Below are 21,019 nucleotides of genomic sequence, written 5' to 3' on the forward strand. Positions count from 1 at the left end.
CCCGGCCTCTTCATCATCCCCTTGATTTTTATCCCATCTCCCGCACTCCCCTTAACCTGTGATCTTCTCTTCCCCTTCTTCTCGCCTCCATCTCACCCTTTCCACACCCCATGCTCAATTTTTTTTCCCACCCTCATCTGCTCAACTCTGAATTCTGCATCTTTGGCTCTGTAACTTTGTTTTATCCTGTCATCAGAGCAACAATGCATGTATCAGTTAAAATGTGGCTGTTTGTTCCCTTTTTTATGTACACTAGTTCTCCATTGAAATTAGGTATTTTAGAATACTTGCATTTGTTTTTCCTCAATTGTATTAATTGCTTCTGCATGTATTACTGTTATGTTTTTCATAAAAAATCTCTTAAATGAATAAATGTACATTTAATGTAATTTTTCTTTATTTATCTACACTAGTGTTTAGTTATTTAATTTTTTATTGTATCTACTTCCATTTGTTTTCTCTCTTACATTAAGCTCTTCTGCTTTGTTATTCTCTTTTATAATTCGCTTTGGAGGAAATGTGTGCTAAATGAATAAATATAAATTTAATGTACTCTATTTCTTCTTTTAGTATGAGTCATCTGAACAAAGATGGAGAAATCCAGACCAGATCAGCACAGGGTTGATGGCTGAAGATGCCACCAGAGCTTTAGAGTACAGCTGCAGTAGCCATGCGTCTGTGGGTGACCTCCTTGTCCACCACGGGAGCAGCTAAATTGTATGTCCGCTGCATAATTCATTAGGGGCAAACGGGAAAGAGCACCTTCCATCAAATGCAGTTCGTGGGCTGACCTCTAGGTGTCACTATTGCTTTACACGTTGACTTGAAGGGCCCACCAGAGTCCCCTAAGAGATTAATGCTCGGTTTGTCAGACTTGGTGCCTCTGTGACTGTGAGCATGATGGGATTATACTCACTTGACTATTTTTAATCTTTGTTTTATAGCCCCCCTCTGCAAACGGGACCTTCCAGTCAAAGAAAGGTGACATCTTAACAGCAATTAAAGGTGCACTAAGTTTTACATACAAAGAAATACCATTAAAATGATGTACACCCACATGAGAAGACTTCAGTCATGTAAACTATGTAAACTAAAAGTATTGTGTTGACTCTATATCGAGAACTAATCCAGTGCTCAAGAAACAACAAAACTACAGATACAAAAGCAGAGTATGAAGTCAGCAGGTGTTAGTATAAAGTCCTGAAGCACTCAATGTTTTTTAATTTTTGGGTGTGATGCTAAAAGTAAATGTAAACTAACTGAATGCACCTTTAAAAGTCATCAGTGTAGGCTACTACATGATTTCGGACGCCCTTATAATCAACAGTCATTTTCCCACGACTCTGTTGAATTTATAGTCAAAACATTAGGGAGGCTTGGTGCTAAATATTGCCCTCAACAATTTGGTCTGTTGCCTTATTATTACAACCTAGAATAGACGTATGCTTCCCCCTCAGTAGTGAGGTATATTTAGATCTCACATCCGTCTATTCAATCAGACAGTTTATTTAAGAACATTTAATTTTGTGTGTGGGCTAATTGACACATCCATATCAACAGGACCCATGTAAATTTCATCCTAATGGAATCAAGCTAATGGTTTATGGCCTAATGGATGCAGATTATAAAAAGAGGATGGATGTTTTATATACAATTTGCACCTAAACTTCGGGCCATTTATTTTGCTGACAAGAAAATGCTTCCCAAACAGGGACTTGGATGAGAAATGCTTCATGAGGCAGTCACAGCAAAAAAAAAAAAAAAAACGTGTGGCAGGAATGAGTTAACAACGGAAATGAATAAAGAACTGTATGAAACCGCCAGCCAATCCGTATTGAGATTAACACTTCGGACCCAGATGATTGGCTAGAGCGGATTCAATGCATGTTCGTTGATAAGTACAAGATTGCTGGCCCACGTGGGCGGCATTACCGTTGCGGAGCTGCCGTTGGCTGAAAGGACTTCGCGAAGCCCCTCCCCCGCTACGTGATTGGCTTCACACTATTCTCCCTCTCTTGTTCTCCGTGTGCGGAAATACCCCTTCGCGAGTTGGGAGTCAGCGCGAGCGCCTTCGGCTCGTCGCTTTGCATCTATCAGAGAGCGCGTGAAACTAACACGGTTCTGACATTTGGTGCCGCACCTCTTAACAACCTTAATATGATTTCCTTTAAAAACATGATTATTAGATATGATATTTAACTCTATATTTTCCGCCGTTGCCTGTCTGGAAACACCATACGTGTAGCCCGGGTGTTTTATTTCATCCTGCTTGTGCTGCAAGGAATTACTGGAGTCAGATTCTCTCGCTCAGTGTTGCTCTCACGCATCCCGTTCATTCTCGGCCAGTTACAGGTTATATTTTGCTGGCAACATACAAATTAGATGGGACATTATAGAATGCATCAAATTTACGTGCGCCTGCAATTACACGTTGGCCATATAAAGTAGCTTGATCAGACCAGAATCAGAAAAGTGCATAACTGTTTGGGGGTATTTACAAATGGTTACTGAATGCGTTTTTTTTTACTTACTTGACAAACCAGTGTAAATGCCCTATAAGATGCATTTGAGACTGATAGCAATCTGATCACTGATCAATCTGAGATACAAATCAGCCAAGTGTAAATGCATGTAGTTCTGGCCATATACCTAGAAAAACTATCAATTAATATTCCCATGCATTTCAATGACACTTGCTCAACTGGTGCATGCCACTGTAAGCATGCTGGTCTTATAGCAAAAATCATGTCTTTTTTTTTTTTTTTTTTACTTAAATCATCTGAATTTGCCATGTGACTAATAAATATCGAAAACATTGGATTATGGCACTGTCCAAAAGCAACAGACAAATAAATAATAAAATAAAATAAAAAGTAATTTCACTTTTTGAGGAGTCTTCAAAAACAAATAAAAAATGTTAAAATATCTACTATTAACGTACATTGGTCATTGAATTTGAATGACCTTTTCCAGATTGTTTGAATTGGATTATTACTTTCAAAGCAGCTAGCAAACTGTGGCATTAGGACGGTCTTTCAGTAACACACAGGACAAATTTATACTAAAAATACAATAACGTCACATGCATTTTCAGGTGGTACAACAGCATGAACCTCAAATGTTTTAAACTTGCTCACAGCTGTACTTATTATTGTTCCATTTCTAACAGATGCAAATGGGGCCTTAGTTTTCCTTGCATGCCTGTCCATTATAGTGTCCACTTCAGCTTCCAATAAAATGACAATATTATATTTACATTGCTGGTGGGATGCAAGGCCTAAGGTCCACAGTGCACGGCGATGTTTCCTGCAATGGTTGCCGTGGTGATCGTGTTCTTTTCTTACCAGTGTCCACTGGGTACCAGGCTTTACATCACGTCCACCCAGTGGAAATGGACTTTGCTGCATGCAGAGGCAGAACACTTGATTATATCAAATGCATTCATGCATTCTCCTTCTCAGTTTGCCCACTGTCCTAAGCAAGTATGCATACAATAAGGAATGGTTTTGCGATTCATCATAGTCAAATGTCCTGAATTGTATTCTTTTTCACACTCATGCACGATCATGTGACTTGCACAGTGTAACACTGATGAGAATGCATGCATACTGGTGTAATTTACATTTAAACACATCCATTAAGAGATACACATGACTTAAGATGCTTGGTCTGCCTCATTCTAAGTCAGACTAGTGCACGCACACACACACATAAACACATACACAGTCTTTGCCCATGCATTATCCATATCCTTGCTCAGACACTCTCATCACACACACACTCGCACACACACTCCCAGATGCTGCCCTGCTGTGATGCCTGAAGCTAAGCAAGCCAGCAAGATTAATAACGACCCCTGCCTCCCGAAAGGCAGGGCAAAAAATACACTGTTTGCAGAGGGTCGAGAAGGAGAGGGAGAGAGAACGAGAGAGAGAGAGACTCTTTTTGTTGGCAGGTTAGTGCCATTCACTACCTCTAACACTCACAGACCCTCCCCCTGGGGCCGCCGACATGGATTAATGTGTTTAGTACAATTATTTCATTTATTACTGTCTGGGGCTTTTTTCAGATAACATTTTTCAGGTTGCTAACCATTATTACCTCTAGGACTTGCCAAGCGTGGGGGCTCGCGGTCAGAAGCTCCGCTCTTTTGTTAATGCTTCTGCTAGCATCTGTTTCACAGCTTCGCTATGAGATTGAGAGGAAGAGAGCTCCATCTTTCTCCTTTCGTACATTTCTTCTTCTTGCATTTGCTTTACGCAAAATCTGTACAATTTTGGTGTTTGTTAAATGTTGTACCTAATTCTCTGGACGTTCCATTTTGTCTGACTCTAACTCTGTCTGCTATTCTTGATGTATTTTATTCTTTGCTTTGGCTGTTTTAGCAGTGTAGTGTAGATTATGATTATGTGGAGCAGCTGTATTACTGCAGGATCCTCAGCAGGTAGTCCTATAGTGCTCACCGAACGGCTGCCACTCTGAATGATGATACCTGCTTCAGAGGGTGGCACAGTGCTTAATCTATCACCCTATCTAGTCAGCGCTAGCTCACAAATGTTCTCCTCCTCCCGTGCCTGTTTGTGTGCGTTTTCTGCCTCAAACCATTTCCACTTTGGCCCTTGTTCCACTTATTGTACATTGCTAATATAAGCTCCCTTAATATTAATTTATATTTAGCCAAGCGAAAAGTTCTTTGACTATGAATCAACCATCCTATCAGCTTTAATGTGCCAGATTGAGGCTGGTGATGGCATCTGAGAAGGTCTCTGGCCTGCTACCTTTCCCCCTTCATCAACATTTGAATCTTCATTACTTGTTCCTCCTCATCTTGGTTTGTTAAAACAGGGGTTTTTAAACTTTTTGGTGCCAGGGCATATATGTATACACAGACACACAGACACAGACATATACAAATATATAAATATATATATATACATACAGAGAGTACTTATAGACCTATTTATCTTGTCCCTGGGATAAATGTTAAGCATGATACAAGGATCCTTATTGAATAGTTGGCTTTTATGTTGTCACTGTTCTGAAGCCAAAGCAAATATTGTATCATATTAACATATTATCTGGAGAATATTTATCTTGTATTAAGATGACAGTGTAATTGTTCTACCCACTGTAAGAGTAATGTTACATGTATTCACCTAAAGAAAAATTATTTTTTTTGTCAGTAGAATAAAACAATTGTGATGATAATTATAATGACTTTTGAAAGCAGAGTCTTCAGAAAGCAGAAAATAATAATAGACAAAAATACACTTATTATTGTTGTACCTATTATTTTCTCTTAAATGAACATACATATATCTCTTAAATATAACCCATCTTGCAGTGACCCCAGTTTGAAAACCACTGTTTTAAACCACAAAGGACACTCTGTAAAAATTCTATGATCAATTAGTCATAGCAACATAAGGTTTTCCATTACTTTAACTCAAATTAATTTAACCAATTTCAACTTCTTTTTTGAAGTTATGAGAATTCACTTGATATTTAAAGTCAGTTTAATATAATTCAAGTTGAAATTATTTGTACAGCCAATTTGATTCAACTTAAAAAATATAAGGCAGCAAGTGTAATTTTTCACAGTGCATTCTTAAAGCACAGTACAGTGAAATATTGCTACAAAAATGCCACAAAGCGCTTGATGAGGTTTCACTCTTAGAGGAGAGCAGAGGATGAATGTTGTGTTTAAAAAAAAGTAAATACGGTAGGAATTAAAGCAATAGCAATTGCATTGAATGCTGATGGAAAGAGGCAGCTGGTGATTATGGGAAAACTGGTGGGATGCTCCTCTCACTGGGTTGATGACATCACCAGCCTCATCGTTCATGAGACTCAACCTGCCACGACAGTGTTACCATGGCACCTGCATGGATGGCGCCCTTTCTCTGGGTCCTGAGGGGTAAGAGGGCATATCCAGTCTGGGGTCAGAACCCTCACATCTCATCAATGTGTGTGGGGTCATTTGAGGGGTAGAGGCGAGTGTTTGAGAAGATATGTGTGTGCGTATGTGTTAAGAGAGGGGGACTTGAGTGATGATGGGATGATACTTTGTCCTGTAGCCCTGTTCTCTGGACTGTGGCTGTCTTTCTCTGGCGTTGATTGAACAGGGGGTCACTGATAATGAAAGACACACACTGCCACCATCTATCTCCCAGTGTTGTTTTGAAGAACCCCCAAACGATTTGTCACGATCACCCTTCCCCCAATTCTCTCGCTTTCAATCTCTCCATCTCTTGTCCTCCCCATCCTTTTCATTAATCACCCTGAAAAAGCCCCATCATATAACATTAGCCACTAAAGGGTCATTCTGGGCCTGTAGAAACAGTTCCACTCCTGTGCCAGGGGTATCATGGTCATTGGCATACTGTAGCATAATCCCAGCGCTATAATTAGAGTTCTTGTTTTCATGCTCGAACAATAAAAACTGCTTACCCAGATGGCAGGAAGTCATGGCTTTTGCTCTGAATGAGGAAAACGGATTGCAGAACATGAAAAACAGGTATTTCCCAACAATGGAAACAATGACATGACACTCTTTCACCATCCTCCCTGCATGATTAATATTCTTTTGCAACACACATTGCAAGAGCTGGCTTGCTCAGAATGTAGCAGGACGTCCAATGCTGTCCTGTTGACAAAGCATCAAAATTCAAGGAACATTCCGGGTACAGTACAAGATACAAGCGACTGCCATTGTGGCATGATGTTGATTACCACAAAAATTCATTTCCTTTTTTTTAACACACAAATGATATATTTGCTCTCTCAAAAGTATATCCACAAGATATGAACAATATGCATGGTAATGGCATGTCAGTATGGAAAATCGCTTACTAACCTTTTCTTTGTAAAGTTATATACAATTGTAGTTGTAACTTCATTGACATGGCAAGGTAATGCCCCAAAATCACTGTAAAAATGATGATCTAAATAGTTTTGCAGCTCAAATAAAACTCAAGTTTTAACAAAAGTGCGTGCTTTTATAAAATTGCAATACTTCACATTCCTGCTTTTAAATCCTCTAAATTACTGGTGCCATTTACTTCAGTTATACGTACCTCAATGTAGCCTTGATATTTGCTTAAAAAAAAAAAAGTTTGAGTATTTTTTTTGGTGATAACCAACATTACACTATGTATGCTGTCGACTGAACTTAACCTGAAATATTCTTAATTTAACCCAAAATTCTTAATAAAGAAAACAATGTACAAATCAAAAATGTTTTTTGTGGTAATGAACATTATACTACAAATGCTCTTGATTGAACTTAACTTGTATTAAATCTGAAATCTTCCTTTAGGCATGTGTGTGTTGCAAAATCACATCTGTGCTCCCTGATTTTTATTTTCCGGAATGTATAAGTGTTCACTAATCCATAAAACAGGATTTCAAATCCAGCTCAAGTACAGTTTAAAAACAAGGAAAAGGCTAAGATTACATGGCAATGCAAAAAAGAGCATTCCTATTGTCACTAACCCGTTTGCGTACTCCCACATGTACATCTGGCTCGCTGTGCAACAGCAGCTTGAGATAATGACAAGAAAACAAGCATGCCTTCAGCAGGACAACACATTTGCTTGGACCTACTAGGGTATTTCTGCTTTTCCCCTCCTCCGTTTTCATCCTTTCCGACTTGCTTCCTTTTTTCTTTTCCTCTCTCTCCAGGCCCAACGTCTGTCACTGTGAGGTAGATAGACTGCCCTCGTATCTTCTCGGGGGTCTAAATGCCACCTGGCACCATCCACGGATGGGCCAATCTATTCTCATTTTCCCAGCATATGCAGGGGGGGCAGGGGGGTACAGCAGGAGGGACGCTCCCTAAGAATTCAACAGATAATAATGAGGAAAAAGGGTGATAAAAGAAGAAATAATGCACAGAAATGAAAAGCCGTTTTTTTTTTTTTTATGTGCACGCATGAGTTTTTCACATCACTGAAAAGATTTTATTTGGTTAAAGACGCTTGTAATTATATCAGAAAAAAGTAATTGTAGCTCTATTCTCATAACTGTGACTTTATTTCTTTCAATTGTAATTTAATGTCTAATTTTAAAGTCACAATTATCTTTTTTTTATTTATGCTCTGAGACAGCTTCCATAGTATAGGACTGTACATGATGTACATGTTTTTTGTAATAAATATACATTTGAGATTTTCTCAAATAATTATCTCACAATTTTATATGTTTTACAAAAACATCTGCTCATTGGATACACATCTCAGGTGCTCTGTGTGGAAATCAGACATACAATATTTTATCAAATAGAACTGAACTATTAAGAATTTAGAACCACCATTTAGCAAAATGACAGGAATGAGAGAGAATTGCATGCATGTAATTTCCATGTTTATACTTTTTCAGTCTGTTGTCCTGAGCAAGATGCGCGAGTTCGTAGGAGCTTGAATGAATTCCAGCACTTGCCACAGCTGACATGCTCGTGCCATTCAAGACCACGAGCATATGGGTGATGATAGCCTATGAACACGCTTAAAATGTTCTCCATGCTTTTGGCCCTGGCACAAAAAAACAGTGGAGGCGAGATCCACTCCACTTCCTTTGAAAACAGAACTACAGTGCTGAAAAGCAGTATCTACAGAAAGTCTACTGACAGTGAATAGCCGCCAGCTACAGTCCCTCAATAGGCAACACCACCATGCAAAAACAAACGCTCTTAGCATTCATGCACCTTTCAAGGGGCTCCCTGCTCCTTACCCAAATATTTATCTTTCTTTCATCCTATACATGTATTTATTTAGCTGATCAATGCCTATATACATTCATCAGTGTAGACCACCACCCAAAATAACACACACACACACACATTCACTTCCAGCTATAAAAGATTTATCACATGGTGTAATGGGGTACCTGACGAACAGCGTGAGCTGGTAATTAAATATAGGTCTGTAAATGTCACCGTTTTTAATACGATGGCAGCAGTGACGCTATTTTTATTTTTGTTTGGTCTTAATTGTCACCCTCGGTCTGCTCGGTACGGCCATCCCTGCATTACACTGCCTCATCCTCACTGGCTTTGTATGACGGAGTGTTTCACATTTAAGAACCTCGTTCAAAGGCCTTTGTCACTCCGACACACTAGAGGATGGGAAAGCGAGAGAGAACAAGAGCAGATATTAGGAGTCAGAAGACTGATTGAATTAGAGTGTTGGATGGCCATTAAAAGCAGGACGTTTTGACAGGGCTGGAGCACACTAGACTACCTGGTGGGGAAGGCGAACAGGTTGTGGTGGCGGCTGCTTGTAGCTGTATATGGCACACTGAGGATTGTTTGTTTTTAGCTGTGGACCTAGCAGAGAGCTGGCCATGTGCCCGGGATCAAATAGAGATGGAAACCTGACGCATGTGCTGTGTGCTGAGTGTGTAAAACACACATACACACACAGATTAAATAAATAATGCTAAAAAAATAACCAAAGATTAACTTATGTTTAAGGGTGTTTTGGTTTACTTAGCATTTTGAACATAAACTTTCAGGAACACGGGTACCTCTATCTCCATGAATTCAATTACAATTAATTTTTAGTCAAATAAACAAACATAACAGGTGAGTTGAATTGATGTTCAAACAAGCCTATAAAAATGGGCTGAAAAAAAAAAGACATGAAGCAAATAAAATGTAACAAATTGATGCTATGAGTATTGGGAGCAATTTGCATAAACTTGTTTTAAATGTATACAATTTAGAAAGTTAGTTCACAAGTTAATTTAAATGGAATTTAAGTCAATTTAACATTTCAGTTTGATCAAGAATTTTACCCAAATCATTTTAATTTAATTAATTTAAATAATAGAGGCCAGGTTTTGTTTAGAATTTTTACATTTTGCCACTAGCTAACTACTTTGAAGACTTACATTTAAGATAATTATATTTAATATTCAAAATATGTAACAATTATTATTTTTTAACCAGAATAGTATTTTTATGGCTCCAAACTGAAATGTTACACCTCCAGAGTGAGGAAAAGGGCTAAGAAAGTCACTCTGGACCCCTCACACCCAGCTCACTCTCTCTTTGTACTGTTGCCCTCTGGCCGGCGCTACAGATCACTGAGCACCAGAACAGCCAGACACAAGAACAGTTTTTTTCCCCCAGGCCGTATCCCACCTGAACAACACATAACACACCCCGGTACTGTACATCTGTAAATAACTCATCAAACCTTCATCTGTACATAGGACACATGCACATTCACAGTTCTGTCTATGGTCATGTCTCTTTTCTGTATATTTTTATTTTTATTACTATTGTTATTCTTAATTATTGTATATTCTCTTCATTAGTGTTCTTTATCACCTTAATTATATGTTGTCTGCACTATGTTTGTACTTTCTGTACTGGAAGCTCATAACACCAAGACAAATTCCTTGTGTGTGCAAACACACTTGGCAATAAAGCTCTTTCTGATTCTGATTCTGATTCAAAACAGCAAGGGCTTTTTAAATAAATTATTTCAAATCTTAAATCTAAACAGATGAATTAACTTTAAAAAAGCTGAAAATGCAGTGATATTTTATAAGAACAATTATAGTATTTACTAATATTATTAATAGAAACTTAAATATATAAAATTGTAGAAAATAATTAAAAATAAATCCTTTATGTATAAAAAGTACTATATTTGTCATTCTAAAAATTCTGTGCAGGGACTTTTTCAGTCTTATTTAAGACTTATTTGATATATTGATGCAAGTACAAAAACAGCATAATGAACTGCTGAAACATATTTCTAACATCATCCCACCAGCTGTTTATATTATTGTCCTGTGTGTCTTTGTCTGTTGTCTAATGACAATACGAAGCATTGCAAGAGCATTGCTGTGTTCCGCCATCTCAAACCGGTGAAAAGACAAGATTGCTTTTGTCCGCTGCAACGCTTCCCCCCTGAGTCAAGCCTAAGCCCCCACCCTCTGCCAATTAACTGTGTGACCATAATGGATGTTGTTTGGCATGTTTTGCTGTGGGCAGATTGAATTAGCAACCGGGTGGGGTTTGACTCAGGTTTGAATGATTATCTTAACGTCTCTTACAGCGGTAATGAAACACAGTTATATACGTTCCCTCAGTTCTGTTAAGAAACACACACATACCTGAGAGCCAATTCTTGATAAATCAGGCCTATGTGGTGCAAATGGGAGGTGAGGGAGGAAAGGGGATGGAGGAGGGTGCTGGGAGGGGGAAATCAGACGATACACCGAACAGATGGATCCTGCGTTCAAGCACTTGAGTTCCTGATGAAGTGATTCTATTAAGAGACACCCCCTTTCTTCAAGCTTTGTGAAATCTTGAATTGAATAAATGTATCATTTGGGGTGGATTTACCTCTCTCTCCCTTTGTATCCATCCAGCCTTTCCCCTTCTCCATCCACTCTGTCCCTCGTCCAGAATCTTGAACGTTTCCTTCCCTCTCTGTCTGGAAAAGTGAGAAAGTGAAGTCTCAGAATCGAGGGTAACAGAGCACCAGACACAGCCCAAAAGCTTTTAACTTAATTCTGTTTGCACATGAGATCAATTAGCTTTTCAACAGAGTTGTTTCACTGATTATTCACCCCTGTTTTCAATTATGCCACACTGCTGCGGGATTTGCGGAAAACGGGGCAAATCCGTCCATGCTAAGAATGACTTTTCCTCCCGCTTTGATTGGAGGCAGTGTCAGGGTTTCTTTGCATTGACGAGTTTCTGCTCCTGATACTACTTCCTTCTGTTTGTCATCTATGGCACTGCTGAAGGAGAATAGTCGCCTTGAGCAAGAGCCCAGCGCTGTGTGCTAATTTCAATTCACTTTACCCAGAATAGTACGCAGTTGTCCCGCAGGACAACCTTGATACTTGTTATTTGATTCCATCAGGTTGTCAATATTAAATAAACATTATTTGCTGTTGTTTTATTACTTTGAATATCAATTTATCAGTTGTCCGTGGCTAAATTTTTTTTAATTTGTGAGATCTTCCAAGATGCTCATAAATCATCACCTCTAATGGATCTATAAAGAAATCAATCAGCCAAGTTGGCACATTTCCATATGAAATTCAGAGTTTCATCAATTTTTGTAATACAGTAAGTGCCTCGGTTCAGAGTAGTCTCACAGCTCATTCCCTGGGTTATAAAACATACCATGTTGCAGATTTAGAAACCCCAAACATACTGCAAATCAATCGTTATGAGCACTGCGCCCCGCATAAACGGAGCACATAGAGACCTTTCACGGCCTCCTGTGCATATCATCTCTCACATTACGCTGCAGGCCAAAACGGCATTGTGAAAGAATTCACGTAGCAGTTTGCAATAGTCATTTTCTTCTGATATCTAACTCTCGCATAGATCGGCAAAGTTAGTGCTTTTTACATGCCTATTTGCATAGGTTCCGGGTTCAGGCTGCTTATTTTACAAAAACGTATGACTTCCATGGAAATTTGTGTGAGGTGGGTGTATATGTACATATTCAACAAACCATGGCAAAAGTCAATAACTGAAAGTTTTGATTCTCGCCAGCATGGTTTTGGCCGAAACTTAAGGGGGAGGTGTGGGGGGGGGCTATCGTATGAGTTTCTAAATGCGCAAGACGGCTGCTTAGGGCTTTGCTGCCAGTCTCCTTCGGCAGGCCCGCTGTTCCTGACTGATTGTCTGATGGGGGGGGGGGGGGGGGGGGGGGGGTCCTCGCTAGGTCCTTCAAAAGGCTGTTTTTTTCCATTGGAGCTTCACACCAACCCAATCCCCCACCCCCAACACCACAATATGTGTGTGTTTATGCCTTGGGGTTTGTACTCAGTTGATAACGTAAGGTGTGTGTGGTCAGTGCATGTTTATGCATACCTGTTGATGTCTACTACTACAAAACCACCACCTAGAGGGGCTATCAAGATGTAATTCTTCATTGAAGTCACCTGCCCAATGCTGGATCTTTGTGCAAAGCAAAGACGAGAAAAGAAAATACCCACCACCCTCATTGTGATAAAGTTACTTTTGAAAGAAAGAGTTGGAGAAATAGACTAGATCAGGTCATCCAGCCCACATCGCACGTTTGTTCCAAACAGGTGTAATGATGCAGTGCTTTCCACACTGTTGGCGAGCAAAACAGGATTAGAATTGCTCAATACAGAGTGGGAATGAACAGACCAAGCAGTAATCTTCTGGGACACAGAGGCTCTGAATGACAGTAACAAGTGGTGGCGTGGACAGTTGGTGTTATAATTACATCACGAACGGGTCGTTAGTGGAAGGTCAGCACGTTCTGACACCACACCTGGCGACGGACCCATCGAAAATGGCTCAGGATGATTAGCGTGCACCAAACACACCTTGTTCAAATCCATTATGATTCTCAGCACGCTAAAATTGAAAAAGGGGTTCTAGAAAATCATTAAGAGCAAAATTAAAATAGTGAAGAAAATAATGGATCAGGCAAAACGACGAAGGCTTCTAAAGGTGCGCTTATTATGGGCCGAAGCAACCCACGCAGTCCCCTCCGTCGTTTCTAAATTAACAGATGCCCATTTTAGAGGATGCCACATGCCATTAAAGCCACGGCAGTCCTGACTGCACTCATATAGGTTTATTGCCACCAGTAAATGAAGAAATAGAGGTAAAGCTCACATGCAAAGACATTCACCAGGGAGCCCACATCTGGATCTTAAATTGTTCCTCATTTGAACTGAATTTGGCATTCGATTCATGCCAAGAGATAACAGTCATTGATTTAGACTCGCAGCGTAACGGGTTTTCACTCTGACTTGGCTTGGAGCAAACAGAACTGATACTGACAGCCTGAAAGAGGAAAAGCATAAAAGCTAGTTCACTAGTTCACATTCCTAATTTATTTGTGTGTACCAAAAAGACACCAAAAATACATTTAAAAAATGCATAGTCATGAAAAATTCTAAATATAATAAAATTAAATATAATTATCATACTGTATACTTGGTCTGTGAAGAGCAAGCTCATATATCTGGATTCTGGAACATATTAAATATATCAAACCTTCACAATTTTTCATACGTATCACATAACAGTTCATTTTTTTTGCATATGGGCAGATTTGTCCTCTTCTTTTTATGGAAAATGGGGGTTAAAATGTATTTACATCAAAAAAGCCCTTTAACCTGAACAGTCCCTTCAGCTTTTGAGGAAAGTGTTTCCATGGAGACACAGCGAAGCCACAGGAGATTCCTCAATCGTGATAGTGCTATTAAAACAGCAACATTCCCAAATGGTTACATTTCCATTTTGCAAAGGTTATGATTGTTTAATTTGAATCTCCTTGACAGACTGCAGTATGATCTGCTGTATTCTGTCTTTCAGAAAGTGTTGTGATTACTGTATTATAAAACTGTTTGCACAAGATTCACTGAACCTTATGTTATGTATGATGATAACATGCTGCTACATGTCTAAGTAAGGTGACATGATTTTTGACTGGTGGATGATAAAATAAGTGGGTTAAAAAAAATCCCATAAACTTTCATTTAAGGAGGGAGCAGAATATCAAACTTCGATTGTGTGGGTTCTTTTGATATGGGCGTGAGCAAGCACTACTTATAATTAATATAAAAAAGGTATAAATCTAGTTTAATTTATACTATATAGCAGCACTAAGCAAATTCTACATAAGCTATGCTCGATTACTACAGGACATTCCTGCTGTGGATTTTTGCCTCTGATCTCCTGAAGCAGACATACTAAAGGCCTCTATAAACTCTTACAGAAGTCAGACAGTGGGCCGCACTGTGTTGGTTATACAAGGGATAATGACAGCATAGCGGAAAACTTGTTTAGTGTGTCTGTCAGTCACACAGTGCTGCCTCAGGCCCCCTGACACACCTGTGTTATGGTTAAACGTAAAGCCTGTTTTCGCAGTGTGTGTGTGTGTGTGTGTGTGTATGCGGGGATTTGCTTAAGGGGGTTGGTGGGTCCGTTGAGCGGGAACTGCTGAAGTGGCAGGTGGAAGCTTTCAGTGACTAAACAAACTCAGTCAACATTTCTCTTCTCAGCAGTCCACTCAATCTTTTTGTACTCTTTCTCCACCTTTCACTATCTGTCTTTCTCCACCTTTCACTATCTGACCCCACTCCTTTATTTAATTTTCTTTATCTTTGTCTAAGTGAGTAAACAACTAAAAGCAACACTACCAACTTATCTGGGTGTTTCTTAAACTTTGGCCACTTTTATGACCCAAGAGCTGATTTCTGTTAACAAACTGATTTCAACTTTCTTCTTTTTGTTATATGAAGGTCCTATAAATGTATGATATTTTTGTTATTACAATGCTGATTATTAGTTCTTATTAAAATGCATTATTTCCAAGAAGTATGCAAAAGTGTGAAAATATTAATTGTGTAAATTATTAAAGACCCACTACCACTCAAAAGTCTGGTGTAGGATTTCTTTTAAAATAAATTCTTATTTTATATATATATATATATATAATAAAGAAATGTTTCTTGAGCACAAAATCACATTACAATATTATCACAAGTGTATTAAAATGATTTCTGAATGATCATGTGACACTGCAGACTGGAGTAATAGCTGCTGAAAATTCAGCTTTGCCATCACAGAAATATATTACATTTTAAAATATATTACAATCGAAAACAATGATTTTAAATTGTAATAAATATACCGCTTAACTGTACTTTTGATCAAATACATTTAGAAAACATTTAAAATTTCACTCAACATTTTAACAATTTTAGATGTGGCAGAACTGACAATGTGGTAGAAATTAAATGTCTACTAACACAGCTGTACATGTTAGTAGACAAATTAATAAAAATTAAAGAGAGAAATTTAGTTTGGCATAGGGTAAAAAGTACTCATGAATTAAAAATCATAGAGTAGAATCTCCAATAACAAACTAATTTTAACATCACATATAGCGTGCACATCCTCGCAACCAAGTGAGCTATAATCAAACACTAACAATAAACTATCAACAATAAAGATATTTTTTCTAAAGGATAGCTTGACTCTAGCGACTTTAAATTCAGAGTATCTTGGCAAACTACAGTTTCAATGTAGCTTCCCCAACTCCGATTCTGTCTTTGACTCCCTCAGTCTCTGTTTTCTCCCCAGTGACTGTCCCTTAATCTTTGGCTCCATCGGTTTTAACTGTTTTGTCTCCATTTATCTCTCTCTCCCTCTTTATCTCTTCCATTCCATCCTTTCTCTCTCTCTCCCTCTCTCTGAGAGTGCTTATTGTAGTGCCTGAGGAGGACATAGACAAAGAGCATTTACGCTTCCCTACCACCTCCTCTCTGTCTGTGCTTCCCTGAGGCGGTCTCCTCCACTATCACCCCCTCCCCTTCTCTCTCCATTTTCCACCACTCCCCCTGCCACTCTCACCAGGGTCCTGTCTCGCTCCTTCCCCTTTTTCTCTTGTTCATCGAACTCCGCTCTCTCCATACGCCCCCTCCCTCCCGCAGGTCTGTTATTCTCACCATCTCGCTCCCTCCGTATCTATCGTCTCTCTCTCCATTTCTCTCCCTGTGTCACCGACACCTCTGCTCCCTTGGCTCCCACAGTCACACCGACACGCAGACACAACACACTGTAGGGAGGGTGAAACATATATGTTGCTTTAATGACAGATGTTTTTATCTTATTGTGCAAAATTCATCAGTGCATATTAAAGAAAAAAATATGTCTTCAAATCACGTATTGATTTTAAAACTCTGATTTTAACCTATAAAGCTGTGCATGGGCTCCAGATTACATCTGTGATTTGGTCACTCTTTCTACTCCTCCTCACTCTCTTCGCTCTGCTGGTTGTCTCTCCTTGTATCAGCCTCGTTGTAAATTAAAAACCATGGGGGGAGGGCTTTTTCTTATAACGGGCCTAAGCTATGGAACGCATTACCTGCGTTCATTAGGAATGCGGCTTCCTTGGATTGTTTTATATATATACATACACACACACACACACACACACACACATACATATATATATATATATATATATATATATATATATATAAAACTGATATAATATACTGTATGTGTGTGTGTGTGTGTGTGTGTGTGTGTGTGTGTATGTATATATATATACATGTATGTATATATATATATATGTATATATGTGAGTGTGTACTATAGTACTCTGGTATATGTATGTGTATTATATATAATATTGTCAAACATAATTTAAATGCAAAATTTTGCAGAACTGAGCATGCCCAATTAAAAACATAACATCGACCAATCCTGATAAATCAAATCTCTAATATCAGCCAATAGCCATCTGTGCATCTCTAAGTGATGTACAGACATTTTCACAAAATACTATTCACAGCCCAATGTGTCACACTGATACTTCTCAATGTGTCATTTCACACCAGGTGTGTCATTAAGCATATTGCACTGATTTACAGATCGTTGAGTAGAGTGGCATATACTGCGCGTGATGTTGTGCATCAGTCTTATGGCCCTGTATCCGAGCAGAAGTGATATTTTAAAATCTGCCATATAAAGTTTAATTTAGACATGTCTCAGGCAGAGGGATGTGCTGAGATGGACTACACTAGGCCCGGACAGCACCGAGACGGGACGGGAGATCAGCAGGTGGTTAGGGGGGGCTCTTGGTTACACCCCCTTGGGAGATAGTGACTGACAGCTTAACGTACTCCCATTAAAAAAGCTGAATGACGTGCCACATGCTTGCTGTGGAGAGGATGGGGCCCTGTGTTGGTGAGCGACGGGAGAGCTGAACCTAAGGGAAGGCCGTATGGTTTCAAAAAAGACGAGATCGAGTGACGGAGCAGTCGTCACAATGAACCCTATCACCCATTCCCCAAATACAAGACAAAAACTGAGACAACTTGCTGCTGTGTTCAGAAATAAAAATAGACAAAAAAATAATAATATTTAAAGCCCACACAAACAAGAGTTTCTATTGTTTATAATGTGCAACCACTGGCATGTTCTTAACTTTAGATTGTACAATCATGTATAAAGTTCAGTAAATATGAAATATGACCATTACACCCACATTCATTTTCAGACCTTTGCAAAATTTACCATTTATTTGAAACATAAGAACTTAATGTGAGTAATATTGTTGATACACATTGTTGCAGACTCCTGTTTTGCAACTCTCTGGAGAGAAATGTTGGTCTTTTTAAGCGTAACAATTATTTCCAATGCCCCCTGTTTTGACATTTTATATTTGAGTGAGAGGACTATTCTCAGGAAATGGTTCCCTTTGAGACCCAATGGATAATTAATAATATAATTTATAGTTAACAGGTAAAACATTTAAAAAAAAATCTATAATAGTTTTAGCGTGTAATGTCAAAAATATATTTTTTTATATAATATTATAATATTTTTTTCATTGCAATATTAGCCCATTTGAATACATTTTATTTAGTTTAAAAATATATATGCTTTTAGCATGCAATTTTTATTCTTTCGCTTCTTTATACACCTGAGAAAATATAGATTTGGACTTCTGTTCAACTTATACTGTGACAAATCTGAAGGAGTGACACACCACATGCTTCAAAAAGATTCTCTCTGTAACTATCAATATTTATACTGTATTTACATTTATTGGCTTGTATTGCTCCTGCATACCTTTGTTATAGCTGAATCTTTTTTTTTTTTAACAAAATTAGATTTTTCTTGGCAAAAAGTACTACACTTTTTAAAATGATTTTCAGTCGCAAAACTGATACTACCAGAACACACTCATTGCATAATTACTTATTACCAGAACATCTATTATCTTTTTATATTCAAACAGTGATTGAGTTTAAGTTATACTTTAAGGTTAGTAGTGACAGTGGTAATTTATAAGGCTACAACCACATATTTGTGCATTTTAGGCTATAGCTACATACTTGATGATAATAGATTAAGTATCAAGCATTAAAAAACTATATAGGTTAACCACTAATCTGAATACTGAGGGGAAATTTTCCCTTCAGTGAGCTGGTTACAACCATGGTACTCTGGGCCTGAGGTAAGAAAAAATAAATACATAAAATTTAAGTATTTATTTCCTGAAGCTTTTAGGCACCGTTTCCTGGTGAATGGTCTGGGAACATTGTCAGACTAATAAAAAAGCAACTTTTCAAAGTCTGAGATGTGACTGCAGACTTCTGAAGCACTATTGCATTGGTTCTTCATGATTTTTGACTAATGTAGGTCTGAAATCCAAGGCCTGGCAAACTGCAAGCTTGAAGTTTACCCTACGATATCTCTGAAATCCACTAACTGAGCCCAACCTGCAGAGAGGAAATGACTCATGAGTTCATGGTAAACTATTTGCGTGAGAGATATGACACTCCAGCCTTCCATCAAGAACGGCCTCACACTCTCTCATCATGAAAGAACTAGCCGTGATATACGAGAAGGTTACGCAGATTACGATGATGACAGAGATGCTGTTTGTTTAAAGGGCGACAACGGCTCAAATCAACCTCACGGAGTTTAGTTTTACTGAAGAGTGGAGCTCTTACTGAAATCTAACTGCGGATGCTTGTAACTCAAGCTTAGTGGGACAGATGTCGTCGAGGTGTAGTCTCAGCACTAAAGCAATTGTGCAGACAGTATGTCATTAGTCTCACTTGCTCCTTGAGAGTCAGATAACAGATTCTTTGTGATATAAATCAATCAAATTTACTCATTTAAAACCAAGCTTCAAATAACTGCACAATATAATATGACGGCCTCAAAAAGGACACTTAAAGGGATTGTTCACCCAAAAATGAAAATTCTGTCATCATTTACTCAACTCATTTCTCTCTTCTGCAAAACACAAAAACGGATAATTTGAACAATTTTTCAACAGTTTTTGCTTATACAATGAATATCAGTGAGGTAAAAAAAAATCCCACTGATTTTCATTGTGGTACAAAAAAAGAGACATAAAAAAAAGGTTTGAAACAACATGAGGGTGAGTAAATGAGTAAATTATAAAACGACAGATATATACCATTTAAATGTTTTAAGTTGGTAGGGCATTTAAATGTTTTGAAAGTCTCTTATGCTTATAAAAGCTGCATTCATTTGATTAAAAATACAGTAAAAACTGTAATATTGTAAAATATTATAAGTATTTAAAAGAACTGTTTTCTACTTTAATATACTTTTTAAAAATATAAAGCTGAATTTTCAGCAGTCATTACTCCAGTCTTCAGTGTGACATGATCCTTCAGAAATTATTCTAATTAATTTAGTGCTCAAAAAAACATTTATTATTCTCAATGTTGAAAACAATTTGTTGATGAACAGAAAGTTCAAAAGAACAGCATTTATTTGAAACAGAAATCTTTTGTAAAAATGTAAGTCTTCTGATAAATGTAATGCATCATTCCTGAATAAAAGTCATTTCTTAAAATATAACAACAGATATATTGTTCCACATTAACACAAAAGACACTTTGGTTGTCAAACATTACAGCTGTGAGAACTGAGAAAGCTACACTGCAAAATAATTGCAAAAATCTTAAACAAAAAATACTGTATCTAAGTTCTGAGAAATGGTCTAGCATCATTTGTTTGCAGATGACACTTCCTAATGCAATGACATTCAGATAGTTTAAGTGAGGTTCGAGCATACAAATACTCTTTAAGGCCACTGTATAATACATCACATTGATTTTATTTGGCCTTAAAAAGGAATGGTCTCCTATAATTCTTCTAAATTCTTCTAAGGGGACGTTAAAAAGTTTAGATGCCAGTTCTGGTCACACCTCTATTACAGTAGAAAGAGAAAGACTTCCTCTGTTCCTCTTAGAAAGTAAATGGCCAAAGCCCCTTGAGGGATCTTTTCTTGTCTGCCATCAGTGTTTGCTGGTATGTTGCCATGGAAACTGCTCATGGTGATGGCCACTGCTGAGTGGGAGTTTAATGAAGAGAGAGAGGGGGGGGGTTCTCCCATATATTAGAATGCAGGCATCATAACAACTGCAGAACGTAGAGCCTCGCACCATCAAGAGCTTGTAGGTGTGTGTCCGTGCTTGTATATGTGTGTATGGTGGC

The sequence above is a fragment of the Barbus barbus genome (assembly GCF_936440315.1).
Source record: "Barbus barbus genome assembly, chromosome: 32".
In the NCBI taxonomy this organism is placed as follows: domain Eukaryota; kingdom Metazoa; phylum Chordata; class Actinopteri; order Cypriniformes; family Cyprinidae; genus Barbus; species Barbus barbus.